Source organism: Oryctolagus cuniculus, chromosome 10 (genome assembly GCF_051225735.1).
Source record: "Oryctolagus cuniculus isolate XC-2025 breed Fujian yellow rabbit chromosome 10, ASM5122573v1, whole genome shotgun sequence".
Lineage (NCBI taxonomy): Eukaryota > Metazoa > Chordata > Mammalia > Lagomorpha > Leporidae > Oryctolagus > Oryctolagus cuniculus.
Genome location: NC_142876.1, coordinates 49,426,434 through 49,443,212, shown reverse-complemented (window position 1 = coordinate 49,443,212; position 16,779 = coordinate 49,426,434). Strand labels below are relative to the sequence as shown.

Genomic DNA, 16,779 nt, shown 5'->3' with positions numbered 1-16,779 from the left:
TACTCAAAATTTCAATTTAATACTAAAGATTAAAAAATTTGTGTGTAAGCAAAACATGTGGAAGATAATATTATTAGGGGAACTTATTTGTATCCATAGAATTTGAGGTGAGCTGCAGATCTTAGCTGCTGCTGGCTTGGCATACACAGGGCTCACATTAGGTTGGAACAGGTACCCCAGCTGGGTGAACCCCTCTGGGATTGTGAATTATACTCTTCTGTAAAGAAAAATGTACCCATCTTTCAGGTGTATACAACCCCATGTCAGAGCCCAAATTTTGCATGGGAGCTCTCCCACTTAAGTGCTTTGTGCAGTACACAGACTGTACAGCTGTATTTGTACTTTTGTATAAGATAAACAATTAAATGTTAATCAGAGCTTATCTACATATGTTTGGTTTGTTCAAAAGCAGAAAACTTTATCTTGGCAAAAATCCATTACATTGCATTATATTTCTAGATGTAATTGTGTATATGTTTCCTGCTGACTTCATGTTAACATTTGTACTTGAATGTGAACTCTATATTGACAGGTTAGTGAATTTCAGAGACATACTTAGTCTCAAGTACACACAGTATATATTTTATCACTCTGTCGCAAACTTCCCTCCTGTTTCTCTTGCTATGCCTAAAATTCACAATATCAGAGCAAATCAGTTGTTTTTTTAATTAATTTATTTATTTTTATTTATTTATTATTTTTTTTAAATTTTTGACAGGCAGAGTGGACAGTGAGAGAGAGACAGAGAGAGAAAGGTCTTCCTTTGCCGTTGGTTCACCCTCCAATGGCCGCCGCTGCAGCCGGCGCACCGCGCTGATCCGATGGCAGGAGCCAGGATCCAGGTGCTTTTCCTGGTCTCCCATGGGGTGCAGGGCCCAAGCACCTGGGCCATCCTCCACTGCACTCCCTGGCCATAGCAGAGAGCTGGCCTGGAAGAGGGGCAACCGGGACAGAATCCGGCGCCCCGACCGGGACTAGAACCCGGTGTGCCGGTGCCGCAAGGTGGAGGATTAGCCTATTGAGCCACGGCGCCGGCTTGCAAATCAGTTGTTTTGAAAAATGCTGAGGATTTTACCTATAGTGTGCAATGATTTAACAACACACATACATGTAATTTTAAATTTATTTTGAAAGTCAGAATTACAAGAGAGGGCAGAGAGAGAGAGAGAGAGAGAGAGAGTGAGAGAGAGAATCTTCCATCTGTTGGTTCACTCCCCATATGGCTGCAATGATAAGGACTACACCAAGCAGAAGCCAGGAGCCAGGAGCTACTTCTGGGTCTATCATGTGGGTGGCAAGGGCCCAAATACTTGAATCATCTATACTGCTTTTCTCAGGCCATTATCAGGTAGCTGGATTGGAAGTGGAGTAGCCAGATCACGAATCGATATCCGTATGGATACCAATGTTGAGGCAGTGGCTCTGCCTGCCGCTCCACAAAACAGGCCGCAAACAACATATATTTTTAGCAGGAAAAGAAAGAAGGTATCAATATTTACTATATTTATAATGAATTGACTGTCCTATAGGGAATTTGATGCTCTGTAAAGGAGAAAATTCATTCATTCATCTATATGTTCACTCAGCCAGAAAACTGTATATTTTAGACTTTGTGTTTGGTGTCAGAAAAGAAAAGAAAGAAGAAAGAACTTATTTTTTCCCTTTTGATTCTAATGACAGTGTCAATCCAGTGAAAGAGAAAGATTATATTCATAATATAATACAGTGTTTGTATGTCCTGCACTCAGGTATATATAAATCATTGCAGCAAGAATTTAAAGAAAAGGGGAGAGTTATTGTATTCTTAGAATTGTAGCTATGACATCTGTTCTCTTTATATTAATGAAAATAAAAAAGTAAAATCTACAAAAGCTCTCTTCTATTACATGGGAAAGGCTTCACAGAGAAAGCACTGAGTTTGTTATCAACCTAATTTTTGTGTACCCTAAAAAAAAAAACTCCTGTGTTTAAACTCTTAACTCCCAGTGTGACTGTATTTTAGATATGGGTCCTTCGAAGGGTAGTTAGGGTGAAATGAGATCATGAGGATAAGATCCTCATAATGGGATTAGTGATCTCATGAAGAGAGAAAGAGAGGTTTTCCTTTCCATGTGCATGCACTGAGCAAGACCTTGCGAGCATACAGCAGAGAGGTGGCAGTCTGCAGACTGGAGAGAGAGTCTTCCCTGGAACCAGAGCCTCCTGATGCTTTGATCTTGAGCTTCCAGCCTCCAGAAGTGTGAGGAAATAAAATTGTATTGGTTCCACCGCCCAGCCTCTGCTATTTTATTATGGGAGCCCAAGCTGACTAAGGTAGAATTGAACTTTGAAGAATCCTAGGAGTTCTCCCATAGACCATCCACTGTTTATATCTTCCATTTGAGCCTGCGGAGCTGCTTTATCTTGTTCTTTATGCCTCAAAATTGACCTGTATGAGCTACATATTCAGAGCTTTCCGTTGCTCTAATTTCTTGCTGGTGAGCCCAAGGTTATGGTATGTAGTCCACAGGCTTCCCCCTTGTGAGTTTCCTTTGATGGTTGTGTCTCCTAATTATTATGATTTTAATTAAAATTTTGTGTGTGTGTGTGTGTGTGTGTGTGTGTGTGAAAGAGAGAGAGAAAGAGAGAGAGATAAATTCTATCTGCTGGATCATTCCTCCAATGTTGACAACTGCTAGGGCTGGACTAACGCTATAGCCAGGAGCTGGGGATTCAATTCAGGCCTCCTACGAGCATGGCAGGAACTCAATTACTTAAACCATCATCAACCTCTCAGGGTCAGAATTAGCAGGAAACTGGAGTCAGGAGCAACAGACAGATATTGAACCCCAGTACTCCAATGTGAAATGTGGGTGCTTAATGGCTAAGCTAAACACTTGATCTCTATGTCTCGCTCAGATGGCAGATGTCCTTAACTTGTGGCTTCCAGTTAATGTCCCTTTTCTTTGTCCCTTCAGGTCTAGGGATGTTAGCTCTTCTCACCTTATCACTAGCCCCAGGGGGCTGCATTATCATTTTTAGTTTATCCACACTGCCCACACATTTGCAAATACTCTCTATTAAACCCCACTCAAAGTATCCTAATTTGAGTGTACCATCTGTTTCCTGCTGGGACCCTGATTGATCTAGACTGTAAATTGTGTGAGGATGTATCTGTCGAATTCACCCATAAATGTTAGCTATTTTTACTACTGCACTGTGACAATATTTTGAAATGTAAGCAATATTTTTTCTTCCAATATTGCTTATTATCACTTTACTATTCCCAATTAGAAGAGCTAGGCTCCTGATTCCACTACTGAAAGCTTTTGTTAAAGCCAAAGCTGTGGAAAGAAAAAAACAGGCAACTTTTGACTGTAAAATGAATAGACATCAGAGGACTAAAGCTCTTATGAAAAACTCAGGGAAAGCAGACCAGATGAAACTGAGAAGGAAGATTCATGGAGAGTCAGCTGGTGTGTTCCTCAGAAGCAACACTGCATTACCTAAACCCCTTCAGAAAGTGATACCAAGTTTAGGGTAACAAGGCAAGACCGAGCTTCTGCAAAGAACCTTTGATCCACGTGTGGACAGGATTGCATTGAGGGAGACCATAGGACTCCAGAGAAGAAATCAACCATTAGGGAAATTTAAGCAGAAATGTCAGAGTGTCTCAAAGTTTTAGAATGATGCAAACCAGAAGTAGCAGAACAAACACTTGCATGCCATGAGGGGAGTGAGAATGACAGTGAGAGTTCCCAGTTCTGCTGATGGATGGCTAAAGGCTAGACACAAACAGCTCCATTATCAACAGGTAGCAACAGTGAGCAACTGCCTCTTCCAAGAACCCTGGTGCTATAAGAGTAGCTCAGAACTTAGTCAGTCCCAAGGATTTGGTAAATGGGAGATGGATTCCTGAATCGATTGATAATAAGTTTACTGCCTAGAGAATGGAGCTCAACATGGAACAGCAGAGTTAGTTATAATAAAAGAAATTATATTTTCCATGTCTAAAATTGTTGGTACTGAGTCATACCTGTTCATGCTACTGTTATTACTATTATGAATAAAATGAGCAAAGATGAAATAGTGTGTCTTGAGGTGAAGAAGTCAGAGGACCTTTGATATCTGGAATAGAAGGGGAAGTAGTAGGAAATGAGGCTATATCATGAATAACATTGTGACTACTCACCAAGTGATTTTTCTGTGGGAGATCCTCAACTTACCACCATAAATTCAATGTTGCATCTCATGCTACCCCCAATCCTCATTTTAGAGAAGTGAAGTTGAAACTAAAGGAGTTGGGTAAGGGCCTAAGTCACTGCTGTGTTGGATATAGATTCATGTGCTAGAGTCTTAGTCCCCAGTGTGGTGATGCTGAAGTCTTGTGGAAGATAATTAGGACACGTGTGCTCCACCCTTGTGAATAGATGAGTGCTATCGCGTGGGAGTGTATCAGATCTGGTAGGAGTGGATTCTGCCCCTCAAGAATATGTTGATATAAAAAGAGTGAGCCTCTGGTATCTTCGTGTTTCTCCATTTGATCTCTCTCTCCCTCTTAAGTTTGTGCTCCAACTGCTGTGATTCCATCTGCATCGGGGCCTTCACCACAGACACGCAGATGCCAGTGCCATGCTCTTGAATCTCCAGAACTATGAGCTAAGGAAACCTCTTTCTTTACAAAGTACTTTGCCTCCAGTGTTTTGTGACAGCAATACAAAATGGACAGAGACAGGCACAAAGCCACCAAGGAGTGGAGCTGGGCTGCAAATCCAGGAGAATGAGCATCTAGTGCCCAGATGTGCCATCTGCCTCATATTTGTCATTTCATTAGGGAGAGGCAAAAAATGTACAAAGATGGTGATATTATGAGATTAATGCTTTGAAAGAGCATTCTGGTAACAGAAGAAGAAACATTCCTTAGATGTAGGATCATGGGCAAGAAAACCAACTGAGAAGCTTTCCATGAGGCAAGTAACAGTGTGAGGTAATGAAAGGTACTGAAGGGGTGACAGAGGGAATAGACCGGACAAAGCAGCACATGGTGGTCTTTCAAATGAGTTGCAACTAAGATCGAAGATGAAAGTGATGTCCAGATTTCTTTCACCTCAGGTATGATGGATTTGTACTTATTTATTAATAATCACTTTAAAATGTACAACTGTATTATCAGGACCGTTATAAAAGAGGAGGGAATCTCCACCAGGCTTCAAAGAATAGATAAGGTTTGAACCAGAACTTCCAGAATGGGTATGATTGGGACCCCCAGTGATGAGAAAACAGTGGGGATGGGGGACAGATTTGTCAAAGATTTGTTTCATGTCCTAGCAGTTGATTAGTGCCTATTTGTTTCATAGCTGTGACTTCAAATTCCAATTCATGTCTGAAATAATAACAATGCAAGACTGCTTCTTAGAAGCAAAATATAGATAACTATCAGTAACTGTATATATATCCTGATGTCCTTGGATATAGGTCCTGGTAGAGAGAGCTGTGTAAATCTGAGCACAGATTTGTGAATTCTGTTTGTTCCAATAATATCTGTAACAGTAACATGTCTTACAGTGACCACCTATTATGTATCAAAGACTGTGTAGTTGACTTTGTATACATTATTCCTGACCCTCCCAACATCCTTGAAACCTAGGCATTATTACCATTTGACAGAGGAGAAATTGGAGCTCAGATAGCTCGTTACTTGTTGGTAGGCATTTGAAGTTGAACTTTAAACTCTGATTTTCCCAAAAACAAAATTCTTGTCTTTTAACTTCTATATCACATGCTCTCTATATTGATGAACTGCCTCATACATTCACTGAGCTTAAATTGGGATGAATTTCTCACACAAAAAAGTGAATCTGAAATTATCTTATATTCTGTGCTATCTTCTGTTTTTGAAAAAGAACATTCTGTGAAAGAATAAAGCATATGTACTCTTTCTATATTTCTCTTTCCCAAGGCAGAAGGAGACCATGCATCTGGTAATACAAGAAACAGAAATCTAAAACAGAAAGGAGTGTATGAACAGAGGAAAGGCAAAGGATTCACTTCAATCAGGCCCAAACTGATTCAGCTAATGAGTTTAGCTCCAAACTTTTATTTTGAACTTTATGCCGTGTCACATGAAGGAAACTGTGTTTCTTCTTACCTACTGAGGTTTCCTAAAGGAAATAGAATATTTGGTTATTTTCAGAACTGACAGTAATTCCACAGCATCCGTGATGAGCACTCTCAAAGGAGTAAAGAGATGAAAAATTTATGCCTTTTGCAGATTTTGGATATTCATTTTGTCTTAGCCTACAAATTTCATAAGCCAACAAAAGAGTTCTGAATTTTAGGATCTATTTTTGAGTTTTGACTCTTATCTGGAAGTCATTTGTTCTAAACTATATAAGCAAATGCATTTCAAATATAATTTAGGCTCAGTATATAATTTCAGGACTAGCTTGTAAAAGTTTGTTGAAACAAATAATAGACCATTGAATTTCTTTCTCTCTAACCAATATGTATGGGTTGAGTTTGTTGTTGTTTGCTTATTATAAGAAAAAAAAACTGCTGACCATACCATTGTGTGGCAGTGAAGGGGGAGAGTTAGTTGTATTTTTTGTGAAATTTTCCCATGATTCTTGTGACATTACTTGCAAGTCAGGGACTGCTTTATAGGGCTGTTGTGGGGTTGCCATGTTCAGTTCCTTGGTTTACCCTGAGGAGAGGCAAGAGAGGAGAGGGGGCAAGGGCTCAGGAGACAGGGAGTACAAGATGATGAGCTGAGGTCCTAACCAAGAGGCCAAAGGAGCAGAAAAGATTTCTGCTTCATCCTATCTGTACTCACCTGGAAATGAATTACACATACTGACATTCGTGTGTAGTTGTATGTTTGCGTGTATAAACACTTGTGTATGTACCATATGGTGCTCTTTTATTTGGGGCCACTTTTCTCTAAAATATTATGACTTTTTACAAAAACAAAATACAAAAGAACAAGAATACCAGGCATCCAATTTATTTTACAAAATTTCCATAGCCTTCCAGGTGAATATTTTATTAAAATTTGATGTTTCTAAGTTTTGATGATACTTCCCTACACTATTTTTTGATAAATGAGACTCTTGTCTTTATGTAAACAGAAACAGTAAGAGGATGAGCAGACATGTGTGCACAGTGATTGTGACGTGACAGACGTCAGGAGACTCCTTCTGAGCACACATTCAGTTACAGAGGAAGCAGGAAAATAGCAAGAGATGTTCTGAATGTGTGGTTTTGATAGGAGCTAGCACAAGAAAGAGAAAATCAAATCACTGACATATCTTCACAATCATGGGAGGAGATTAATTTTATAGAAAATACCGTATATTCAGACCAAGGTCTCTCTTTTTTTTTTAAGTCAACGCATTAAAGCGATTGAGCATGTAGTATTTCTTAACTCAACCAGGACTGATGATCTACCTTGCTAGGTAGAAAAATGAAGTTGGAAAAATCTCTGTCAGTACTGCTGCAACCTCTTTGGTATTACCATTTCAACACATCTATGCAAATTTCCTTACATTTGCCTGAAATTAAATTTGCCTGGTTTCTGTTCATCTGCCTGCTGATAAGAGCTCATTTTTCATACGGTGCATGAGGGATGAAGTGCATATCTCCCAGGAAACATAAATACACATTGTTTGTTTTATTTCTCATACAAGATGAAAAAGGATCTCAAACTGCCTGGAATATCTCTGTTCAATATAATATGATACAAGAGAGATCTATGGAAAGGGATTTTAAAGATTAGGGTGCAGTTTGGATGTTAAAAAATTGGAAATGGTGACTATTTCTTGATAATAGACTCAGTGAATCTCTCTTAAAATGACAACTAGACACTGTTTCAGGGCAAAGAGACCTCAGCAAATCTTCCTTAAAATCTGTCATTGCTGACAGTATGGTTTTTACGTGTAGAAAATAAGAAGGAATATGTATAGTGCACATATTAATTAGGATTGACATTGGAATATAGTTATAATAAAGGAATGATTTAATAAGAAAATATCTATGACTGAATGGCAGCAATAATTATGTATTTGCCTTTTATCTTTTTTAAAAAAGTTTATTTTTTATTTGAAAAAGAGATTTTTCATCTGCTGGTTTATTCCCCAAAGTCCCAAAATAGCCGAAGCTGGGTCTGAGTAAACGCAGGAACCAGAAATTCCATCTGTGTCTCCCACTTTGGCAGCAGGGTCCTAAGTACTTGGGATATCATCTATTGCCTCCCAGGCTGCACATCTTCAGGTAGCTGCACTAAAAGTAGAGGCAGGACTAGAACCCGGGCACTCTGATATGGGATGTGGGCATACCAAGTGACGGCTCAACAGCTGAGCCACAGCACCTGACTCTTAATTTTGATCTTGAATTGAACTGAGATGGCAAATGAATAAAAAATAAATAAATACTTAAAACAGTAATAGGGTGATATGTGGAAACAAATGAAGGATAAGAAAGAAATTTTGAAAGTGGAGAGAAAGAGCAGAAAAATCCGTAGGCAGATTTGTGGTACACGTGGTGAGTAGAAAATGTGGCCAGAAGGAAGTAAAATAAAAAGAGAGGTCTGTATTTTTACTCCTTTTAGTTTCCCTTTATTCTTTCCATTTTTATATTTCTTGAAATAGTTAATATTCTTTTCACTAACTCTGTTGTCGAGGCCTGAGAGGCTGGTTGGATTTGCCTGCCTGAACCTATTGATGCATAATACATTATATGGAATAATATTCTCAGTGTCCTTTGAGCATTGAGTTTCATTATCACTGGAATACTTTGATAGTGTTAAACTTCTTGATGGACATTGAGGAATGCTACACACACTGCACATAGTGATATACATCTGTTTATATATTTACAAAGGGAGTAACAACAAAGCGATAGTCCTAAACATCATTATATTTCTTTCTGTTAACAAGTTATGTCCAGCTATCTTTACACCCTTAATCAACCAAATTATGTTTGTATTTATGTAGCATAAGTGACAGTTTCAAATTATATAAGGTAAAGCACTAATATCTGTCTCCCTTTATTATATACATACTGTTTAAGTTAAGTTGTATTTTTTTCAAAGAATAGTACTAGCAGTAATCTTTCTCTGCTGAACATATGGCATTTCCGTAGGGTCAAGTTTTATCTATGTGAGAAACCCATTACTTAAAATATCTTAGTGACTTAGGAAATACCAAAATTTTACAAAAGAGACTATTAAAATGCATGACATTCTTTAAAAATGATAGAAGAAAGGAGAGTTCATCATTAATTGGAATAATGCAAAGCTAGCAGTAAGAAATCAGTAAATATCAGTATGAAATCAGATGATTTCAACTAGTGACAGAGAGTGTAACAATACACATGAGACCTTATATTTCCTTTTTCCATTTATTGTATGTGTTGCACAATTTTTATGATACATTTTGTTGAGGGTTGTTTGGGATGTTTGAGGTATAATGTTGTGAAATAAAAAATTAAAATTTGCTTCTGGATTTAGTTACCCCTAAAGACATTTAAAGAGCCTCATGGATACTCAATTGACCATTTTTTCCCCCTCTGAAATTGCATTTAAAGTGGCCAACCATCATGTAGTCTATTTAGGTTTACCATCTGGAGAGGGTGGTTGAGACATTTATTTATTATGTGATGTGTTTATGAACATGTATTTTAAAAATTCCAGCTAGTATAACCCTTTTTCCTACTCTGCATAGGAAAAGGCATTTTACACTTATGAGTTAACCACTGAGTTGAGGTACTTAGTTTTGCTTTTTTAGGATCCTTAGTCGGAATTGAAACTACAATCATGTAATTTTTCTGTAGAAACTAGCAGTCCTAGATATCAATTCCTTTAGGAAAATTCAATTCTAAAGCCATAAGATCTGTGCATATTTTCAGAATCAGACTCAAGATAGTTAATGTCATCAGCATTACAGAGCATCCACCACTCTGAGTTCCCCCAGAGTTTGTTCCTGATATGAGATAAAGTGGTGTTTCTCAAATGTTGTTGGCATACAGTAATCAGAAATCCTATTGGAATGCAGATTTGGATTCTGTTGTTCTGGGGATAAGGCTTGTAACCCCTTGTTTCTAATAAGCTTCCATGTGATGCCTATGCTGAAGTCCACACTTCAAGTAGCAAAGGGATAGACCTTACAGTATGATTGTCCTAATGGAAAGGAGTAGATGAATAATCCACATTTTATTCATAACTGCTTTTAGGATTTTTTTTGTACTTATTTGATTATCACCTTATATTACACTTTGGAAATATGGAGCACTTTAATTGAAACATTTAAAAGAATAACTATAAAAACTTGGGAAACTCTAGAACATGGCCAATAATTTCCTAATATATTCCTTCTGACCTCTGTAATTTTTTTGAGGAGTAACATAATCAACTTATATCCTGGTTCTTGAAACTATAGAGTTGCTTATTTTTCTCTGGGAAAAATTTTTCTCTTGTCTGTCTCATTAACTTCTTTGTCTAAGTTTTAAATTCTTATCTTTTGGGAGAGGTGTTTGGATTGTTTATTTTAGAAGTTGCCTTTGAAGTATTATTAAAGATTATGTATGGGTGAATTCTTAAGCTAACATAAAAATTATCATCCATATGTAACCAGATCATATAAAGTAGGTTGCATGCTATGACAGCAGAGTTTTGAAAAAAGAAGAGGAAGAGAAGGAAAAGTAGGAAGAGAGAAACAAAAAAGGAGGCAGTGTTGCTTTAATGGGTGCAAAACCAAACCTTGGTGAAATTTTGCAATCATAAATTATGCCTTTTGCACTATGTCATATCCGAATAGTTATCTACCTTTTAAGTCCTTTCCTCATGAGCACTAAGGTGCCATGTAGTCACATTTCCTAAGACTTTGCAAAATAGGTGATACACATGCACGCGTCAGAGGTGCAGACTGTGCAGTGCATATCTGTGGTGGACTCATATCCAAGAATAGAACAACATGCGTTAAAATTACCTAGATTTAAGTACTCATTTAAATGCAGATTCCCATGGGCCGGTGCTGTGACACCAACATCCTATATGAGTACTGTTTCAAGTCGCAACTGCCCTACTTTCAGTCCAATTCCCTGCTAATATGCCTAGGAAAGCAATAAAAGACAGACCAGTTACTTGAGCACTGCCACTCATGTGGGAGAACAGAATGGAGTTGCTGGCTCCTAATTTTAGCCATGATCTAGCTCAGGCCATTATGGCAGTTTGGGGAATGAACACATGGAAGTGAGCAGATGGAAGATCTTTGTCTCTGTCTCTCTCTGTCTCTTCCTTTCTCTAACTCTCTTTCAAATGAATAAATTAATCTTTAAAAAAGAAATGCAGATTCCTGCATCCAAACAACCCTACTGATTTACAATCTTTGGGATGGAAGCAAAAAGTTTGCATATCCAAAATGCTGTAGAATTCAATGTTGTATGTTCTCAGCTATGTATTTTGTATGCTTGATAAGCATGCTTTAATGCACATAGTAATTAGCTACCATCCCCAGAATTAAAATATAGTTTCTCTAATAGAGCATGATAAGGTATGGAAGAAGATTGATAATATTCCTAAACACATTGGAGTCTTAAGAGAGAATTATTATTAACTAAAATTCGACTCTCTTTTGGCCAAATTTTAGGCATTATGACAAATGGAATGGATTTCTGAGAATAAGTGTATTTAGAAAGAAAGCGATAGGTTGGGGCCAGTTGAACAACACAGACAGGATATTTAAAATTGAGATTTCCCTCTGGTGTAAATCTTCAAAGGTGTTTCTCAAAAAAGAAACAAACAACTTCCTCTCTTCCTTATGAATCCAAAGACTCCCTAAATAGACACAAGCCTCCCTCCCTACCACCCCCAGCTTGACAAATAGCCACCTTTGCTATGATTAGTCTGGGTCTATAGGTGTTAGAGACTTGGGGAGGAAAAACAGCCATATTTGTGTATGGATGATTGTAAACCATGTAAGGAGTGGTTTGTTCTTACGATACTTTCCAACTGACAAAACCAAGGTTGGGAGGAAATAACAATTCCTTTGTTCCACAAATATCTACTTCCGATTCCTTTTCATGGAATAAATCAACATATTTGTTGGAATTTACAGCCTGACGTGGCAATAAATGCAGTCTTACTTTTCTTTAGATAGGGTAGTCTGTTTATATGAGTTCAGATTTCATAGGTAAAATATGTTCTTGGTTAATTGGGAATGATTTATGATTCTGACCTTAAATGGGGAGACGACAGGTCTGAGGTTGAAATGAAAAATCAGAGACCTCAAAAATCTGACTTTGATTGCAGCTAGGGCTCCACACAATTCTATTCTCCCTTTAGTCTCCATTCCTTTCTTTCTTCGAGTCTTCATCTGTGAAATGGTGATGTAACAACTACTGTACAGTATTTTCTTTGGGAGAAATCAATGTTTTTCCTAGGATGAAAAATAATTAATTCGGATGTGGAATGAACACCATTATTCCTTTTTAAAGAACATGCTATGTATAAAACATGCCATTAGGCAATTTTTGAGCCTAGAACTGGAATACAAGAGGCAGTGAAAATGCACTACTTTACAGAAAAAGTAACATTAGAAATTGAATATATTCAGTAGCAATGCTCCTCACAGGTTTGAAAAACAAAGCATGAGTTTTCGTATTTGTTTTTAATAGGAATATATCCTCTCATTTTCTAATAAGGAAGGAGGAAAACCTTTGCAATCATGGGATAGAAATCCAGGGACTTCAGAGCAGAAGAAAAGACAAAGCATGGTCAAATATCCCAGTTCTTTCCAAAAGATCTTGTAAGTTTATAGGGTACCTGAGTCCTCCAGCTGACTCACAGCTGACCATAAGATATGGCCCAATTTTACAACAAAACAGTGAAATCCCAGAGGGAAGAAGCAGAAGCTTCCTTTAACTTTCCAGTTTTGACTTTGATACAGAGAAGGTGCTGTAAGACCTAGAGTGATATGTCTTAGAGAAAAACTGTTAAAAAGACATTAATTTGGGGCCGGCACTGTGGTGTAGTGGATTAAGCTTTCACCTGCAGTGTCAGAATCCCATATGGATGCCGAGTTGAGTACCAGCTGCTGCATTTCTGATCCACCTACCTGCTAATGGCCTGGGAAGGCGGCAGAGGATGGCCTGGGTACTTGGGTCCCTTCACCCAAGTGGGAGACCTGGAGGAAGCTCCTGTCTCCTGGCTTCGGATTGGCCCATTTCTGGCCTTTGCAGCCCTCTGGTGAGTGAACTAGCAGATGGAAGACCTCTCACTCTGTCTCTCCCTCCCTCCCTTTGTAACTTTGCCTCTCAAATAAATAAATCTTAAAAAAAAAAAAGGAAAGACAATAATTTACTTCAGACTCTGCAGTAGAAGCTCCCAATAACTCTTGGGGCTCACTGGGAGGCTACAGTTTAAGGGAAGAAAGTTGAGTAAAAGTAAGTTAATGATTTGATTTGAACTGTTTTGTTGGCCAATACAAGTAGTTATTTAAATTAATATTAATTAAAATGAAACAAAATTTTATTTCTCATTCTAGTACATTCCAACTATGTAATAACTATATACAGCTTATGGCTCTGTACATTGCAGAAAGTTCTCTTGCCCAGCAATGGATTTGATTCTCATGAGTCAAGTCACTCAAAAGGAAAGGCCTTCTGTACCCTGCAGTAGCTTCAAATCCAACCTGATGACCATGCATACTTCTTTTTTCAATCTCAGGATACAACTATCTCTGCACATCCCTCTCAGTCACTTGTCCATTTATCTCTTTGAGTGAGACATAGTGAAATATAGCAGATTCATCCTGATCAGATGATGTAAAAAGCTGAAAATATTTACTAAGATATGGATGCTTTATTTGTGACAGTGTTCTCCAAAGGTTAAATGTTGGAAACTTGACCCCCAATGCAAAAATGTTGAGAGGTGGGACCTTCGAGAGGTGGAGAGGTGACTAAGAATGAAAGCTCTGTTCTGAGGAATGGATTCAGGTCATTTTTGTAGAGGTAAGTTTCACTATTGAGTGTGCTTGTTGTAAAAGAAAACCCAATCTTCTCTTGATTTCTCTTTGTCTCACCCAAGTGATGCCCTCTGCTCTATAATGGTGCAGCACATAACTGTTACTGGTAAGACTCCTTGAACATGGCCTTTCCAGCTTCCAGAACCATGAGCCAAATTTCTTTTCCTTATAAATTACCCATTCTCTGGCATTTTGCTATAGTATCAAAAGAGAGATGAAGGCAGAGGTTCATGTTCTTATACTGAGCTATAATCGCCTATTGTCCACATAGGGATCTCCATTATTCCGATGTAAGCATTTCCATTTGCAGTGTGGGTCCCAACACTAGGCTGTTGGCAGTAACAAGGATCTTCAGTCAACTGATCTTTCATGCAGACAAGTTTTCAAGCAAATTTTGAGTAATCATTTTTCTAACAATGTTTAGGCACATTTGAAATAGAAAACAAAATGTGATCTTTGTTCTAAAACTTTTCATTAATCTGTAGGCAGTGACTTGCAGTAGACAAAACTTGGGCTTGAGTTCCAGATAAACACAGGCCTGTGCTCTAGGTCTTTTATTTTTGAAAAGGGAAAAGTATCTGCCCAAGGCATCAGGGCTCTTTTCTGGCATGGTCAATGGCAGCCCTTTGAAGGGTAGAATGTGGGGGTAGATATGACAGAAGGTATGGGCTTAGGTGGTTGTTACCAGGCAGAGGGTGAGTGACAGTAAATTTTGACAGAATTTTCTTTTAAAAACAGAGAAATGTTTTGTTGAGATTTTTGGTGACAGCTCTAGGATGCTGGGACTGGCATGCTGTTGATCTTTCTTATTCATAGAAATACTGAAGGAAACCCTGAAAGGTAAAGCTTTCTCAGTGGCCTTAATCCTTTCTTTGGATTCTGCAGGCTTCTTGATAATGGAAAATACCACCTGTCAACCAACTCCCCAACTTCAATTCAAATTGGAAACTAATGACAATCACATGGAGGTTGGAAGATGCCAAAATCATTTAGTTCCTTGTATGGGGGGGGCAAGAGAGGGGAATAGATACTCATATGGAACTTTCATTTAAGTATTAAAAAAAAACAAATACAGCAATGTGGGGGGATATGAGGAGGGCTGGTAATAAAAGAGTGGATAAATAATTGTCAAGAGGCTGAGGAAGTTTATAGCTTTAGTCAGTATAACACTTTGGACTCACTCAAATGCTATAAAATTATACGCAACAACATAGAAAAGAGTAGGTGTAAGAAAATAGAGATGAAAACATGTAACCCAAGAGTTATAAAACAATGCAAAGATGGCTAGAAACAATAACAAAATTTATTAAAAAGCTAGAAACATAATTTTCTAGCTGTTATCTACAAAATAAAGAATGAGGATGCTGCCTAGAAAAGGCTGCTCTATCCTGCAGCAGAAAAACGGAAGTGAAAATGATTCAAGGTGTTTTCCACATAGTGATGCTTTGGTCGACAGTGGACCACAAAAACAATAATGGCCCCATAAAATTATAACGGAGCTGAAAAATTCCATACTCTTAGAGACATAGCAGCCATCATAAGTTGTAGAGATTTGCAGTATTTAGGTATAGTGATGCTGGTGCAAACAAACCTACTGTGCTTCCTGTCATAAATGTGTAGCTCACACAATGATGTACAACAGATAGAACTTAAACAGTGGTAATAGATAACTGTGTCATTGTTATCTTACTATATTTTATGACTATTTTAAAGTGTACACCTTCTACTTAAATATAATAAAGTTAACTATACAGAGTATGCTGTGTTACACTGGCAGCATCCTCCTTATACATATTGTGTTTACTCTCTTAACTGCATCAAGAGACCACATAGAAGGATTGCCCCATGCCATTTATGTTCACACAATGATGGGAACACTTAGACATGCTGTGCAGAGCAACACTAACTCCATGTTAAGAGTCAAAATGGAGATAAACAAGGCCTCCACGTCTTAAGGTACAAAACAAAACAAAAAAACACCAACAAATCATGTCTACCTGTATCCACCAGGGCATAACCAAGCATAGCCCACATGTGCAACTAACAGAAACTAAAATACAACCAAGCACATGTTGGATCTGGACCGTAAGAAGACTGACCCACCGGACCCAGTCACACCACTCTCCACTTCAGACGTCTCATGGGAACTCTTGTGTCTCTGGTAACTCAGGAATTGGTCACCAAGGGCTCTGCTGGATTCATCACTGACTTTCTTGTAAGATAAGACCCAACATCTAGACCTCTCCAAGGACTGACACTCCATCTCTGTCTCTGTCTCTGACCAACTTACTAACTTTATTCTTTCTTATTGTGTTATATGTTAAATAATATTATATATAAATATTAATAGAGGATTGATGTTCTTTGTAAGCTGCATGAGCATTTTTGTCTTACAAATGTGACCTGAATGAACTGGGGAGTACCTTGGTCATCATGTACTCAGTGAACTCACACAGGTCAAAGCTAAGTTAATGTGAGGTTTGTTAATAAAGTTTGACATTGTGAAAAGACACAATCTGTGTGGATAAATTATTTCCTACAAGGGAGAGCTGCTCACAATAGCTGCATTTCTGGAAACATTCTTTTATTAAGCATCACTTGACTGTTATATAAATTAATAAATAAAAAGAAAACAGATCCCAAACATGGGAATTCGCTCATGGTTTTCTGAAGAACATTCTGAGAAAATGATGTAGAAGAAATATGCAAAAGTATTATGTAAGAAAATATTCCATGGGGTGGCCGGCGCCGCGGCTCACTAGGCTAATCCTCCGCCTTGCGG

At 38.1% G+C, this 16,779-nt stretch overlaps 1 long non-coding RNA gene across 1 annotated transcript in view; it reads left to right on the top strand.

The window, feature by feature from the left end:
• The window catches only part of LOC138843952 (uncharacterized), a 58,306-nt gene extending 41,804 nt beyond the window's left edge, over positions 1 to 16,502 (top strand). The window contains exons 4-5 of the long non-coding RNA XR_011379194.2: positions 13,848 to 13,983; positions 14,883 to 16,502. This is a non-coding gene — a long non-coding RNA (uncharacterized LOC138843952). The remainder of the gene's footprint in view (positions 1 to 13,847; positions 13,984 to 14,882) is intronic.
• Positions 16,503 to 16,779: the final 277 nt, after the last annotated feature.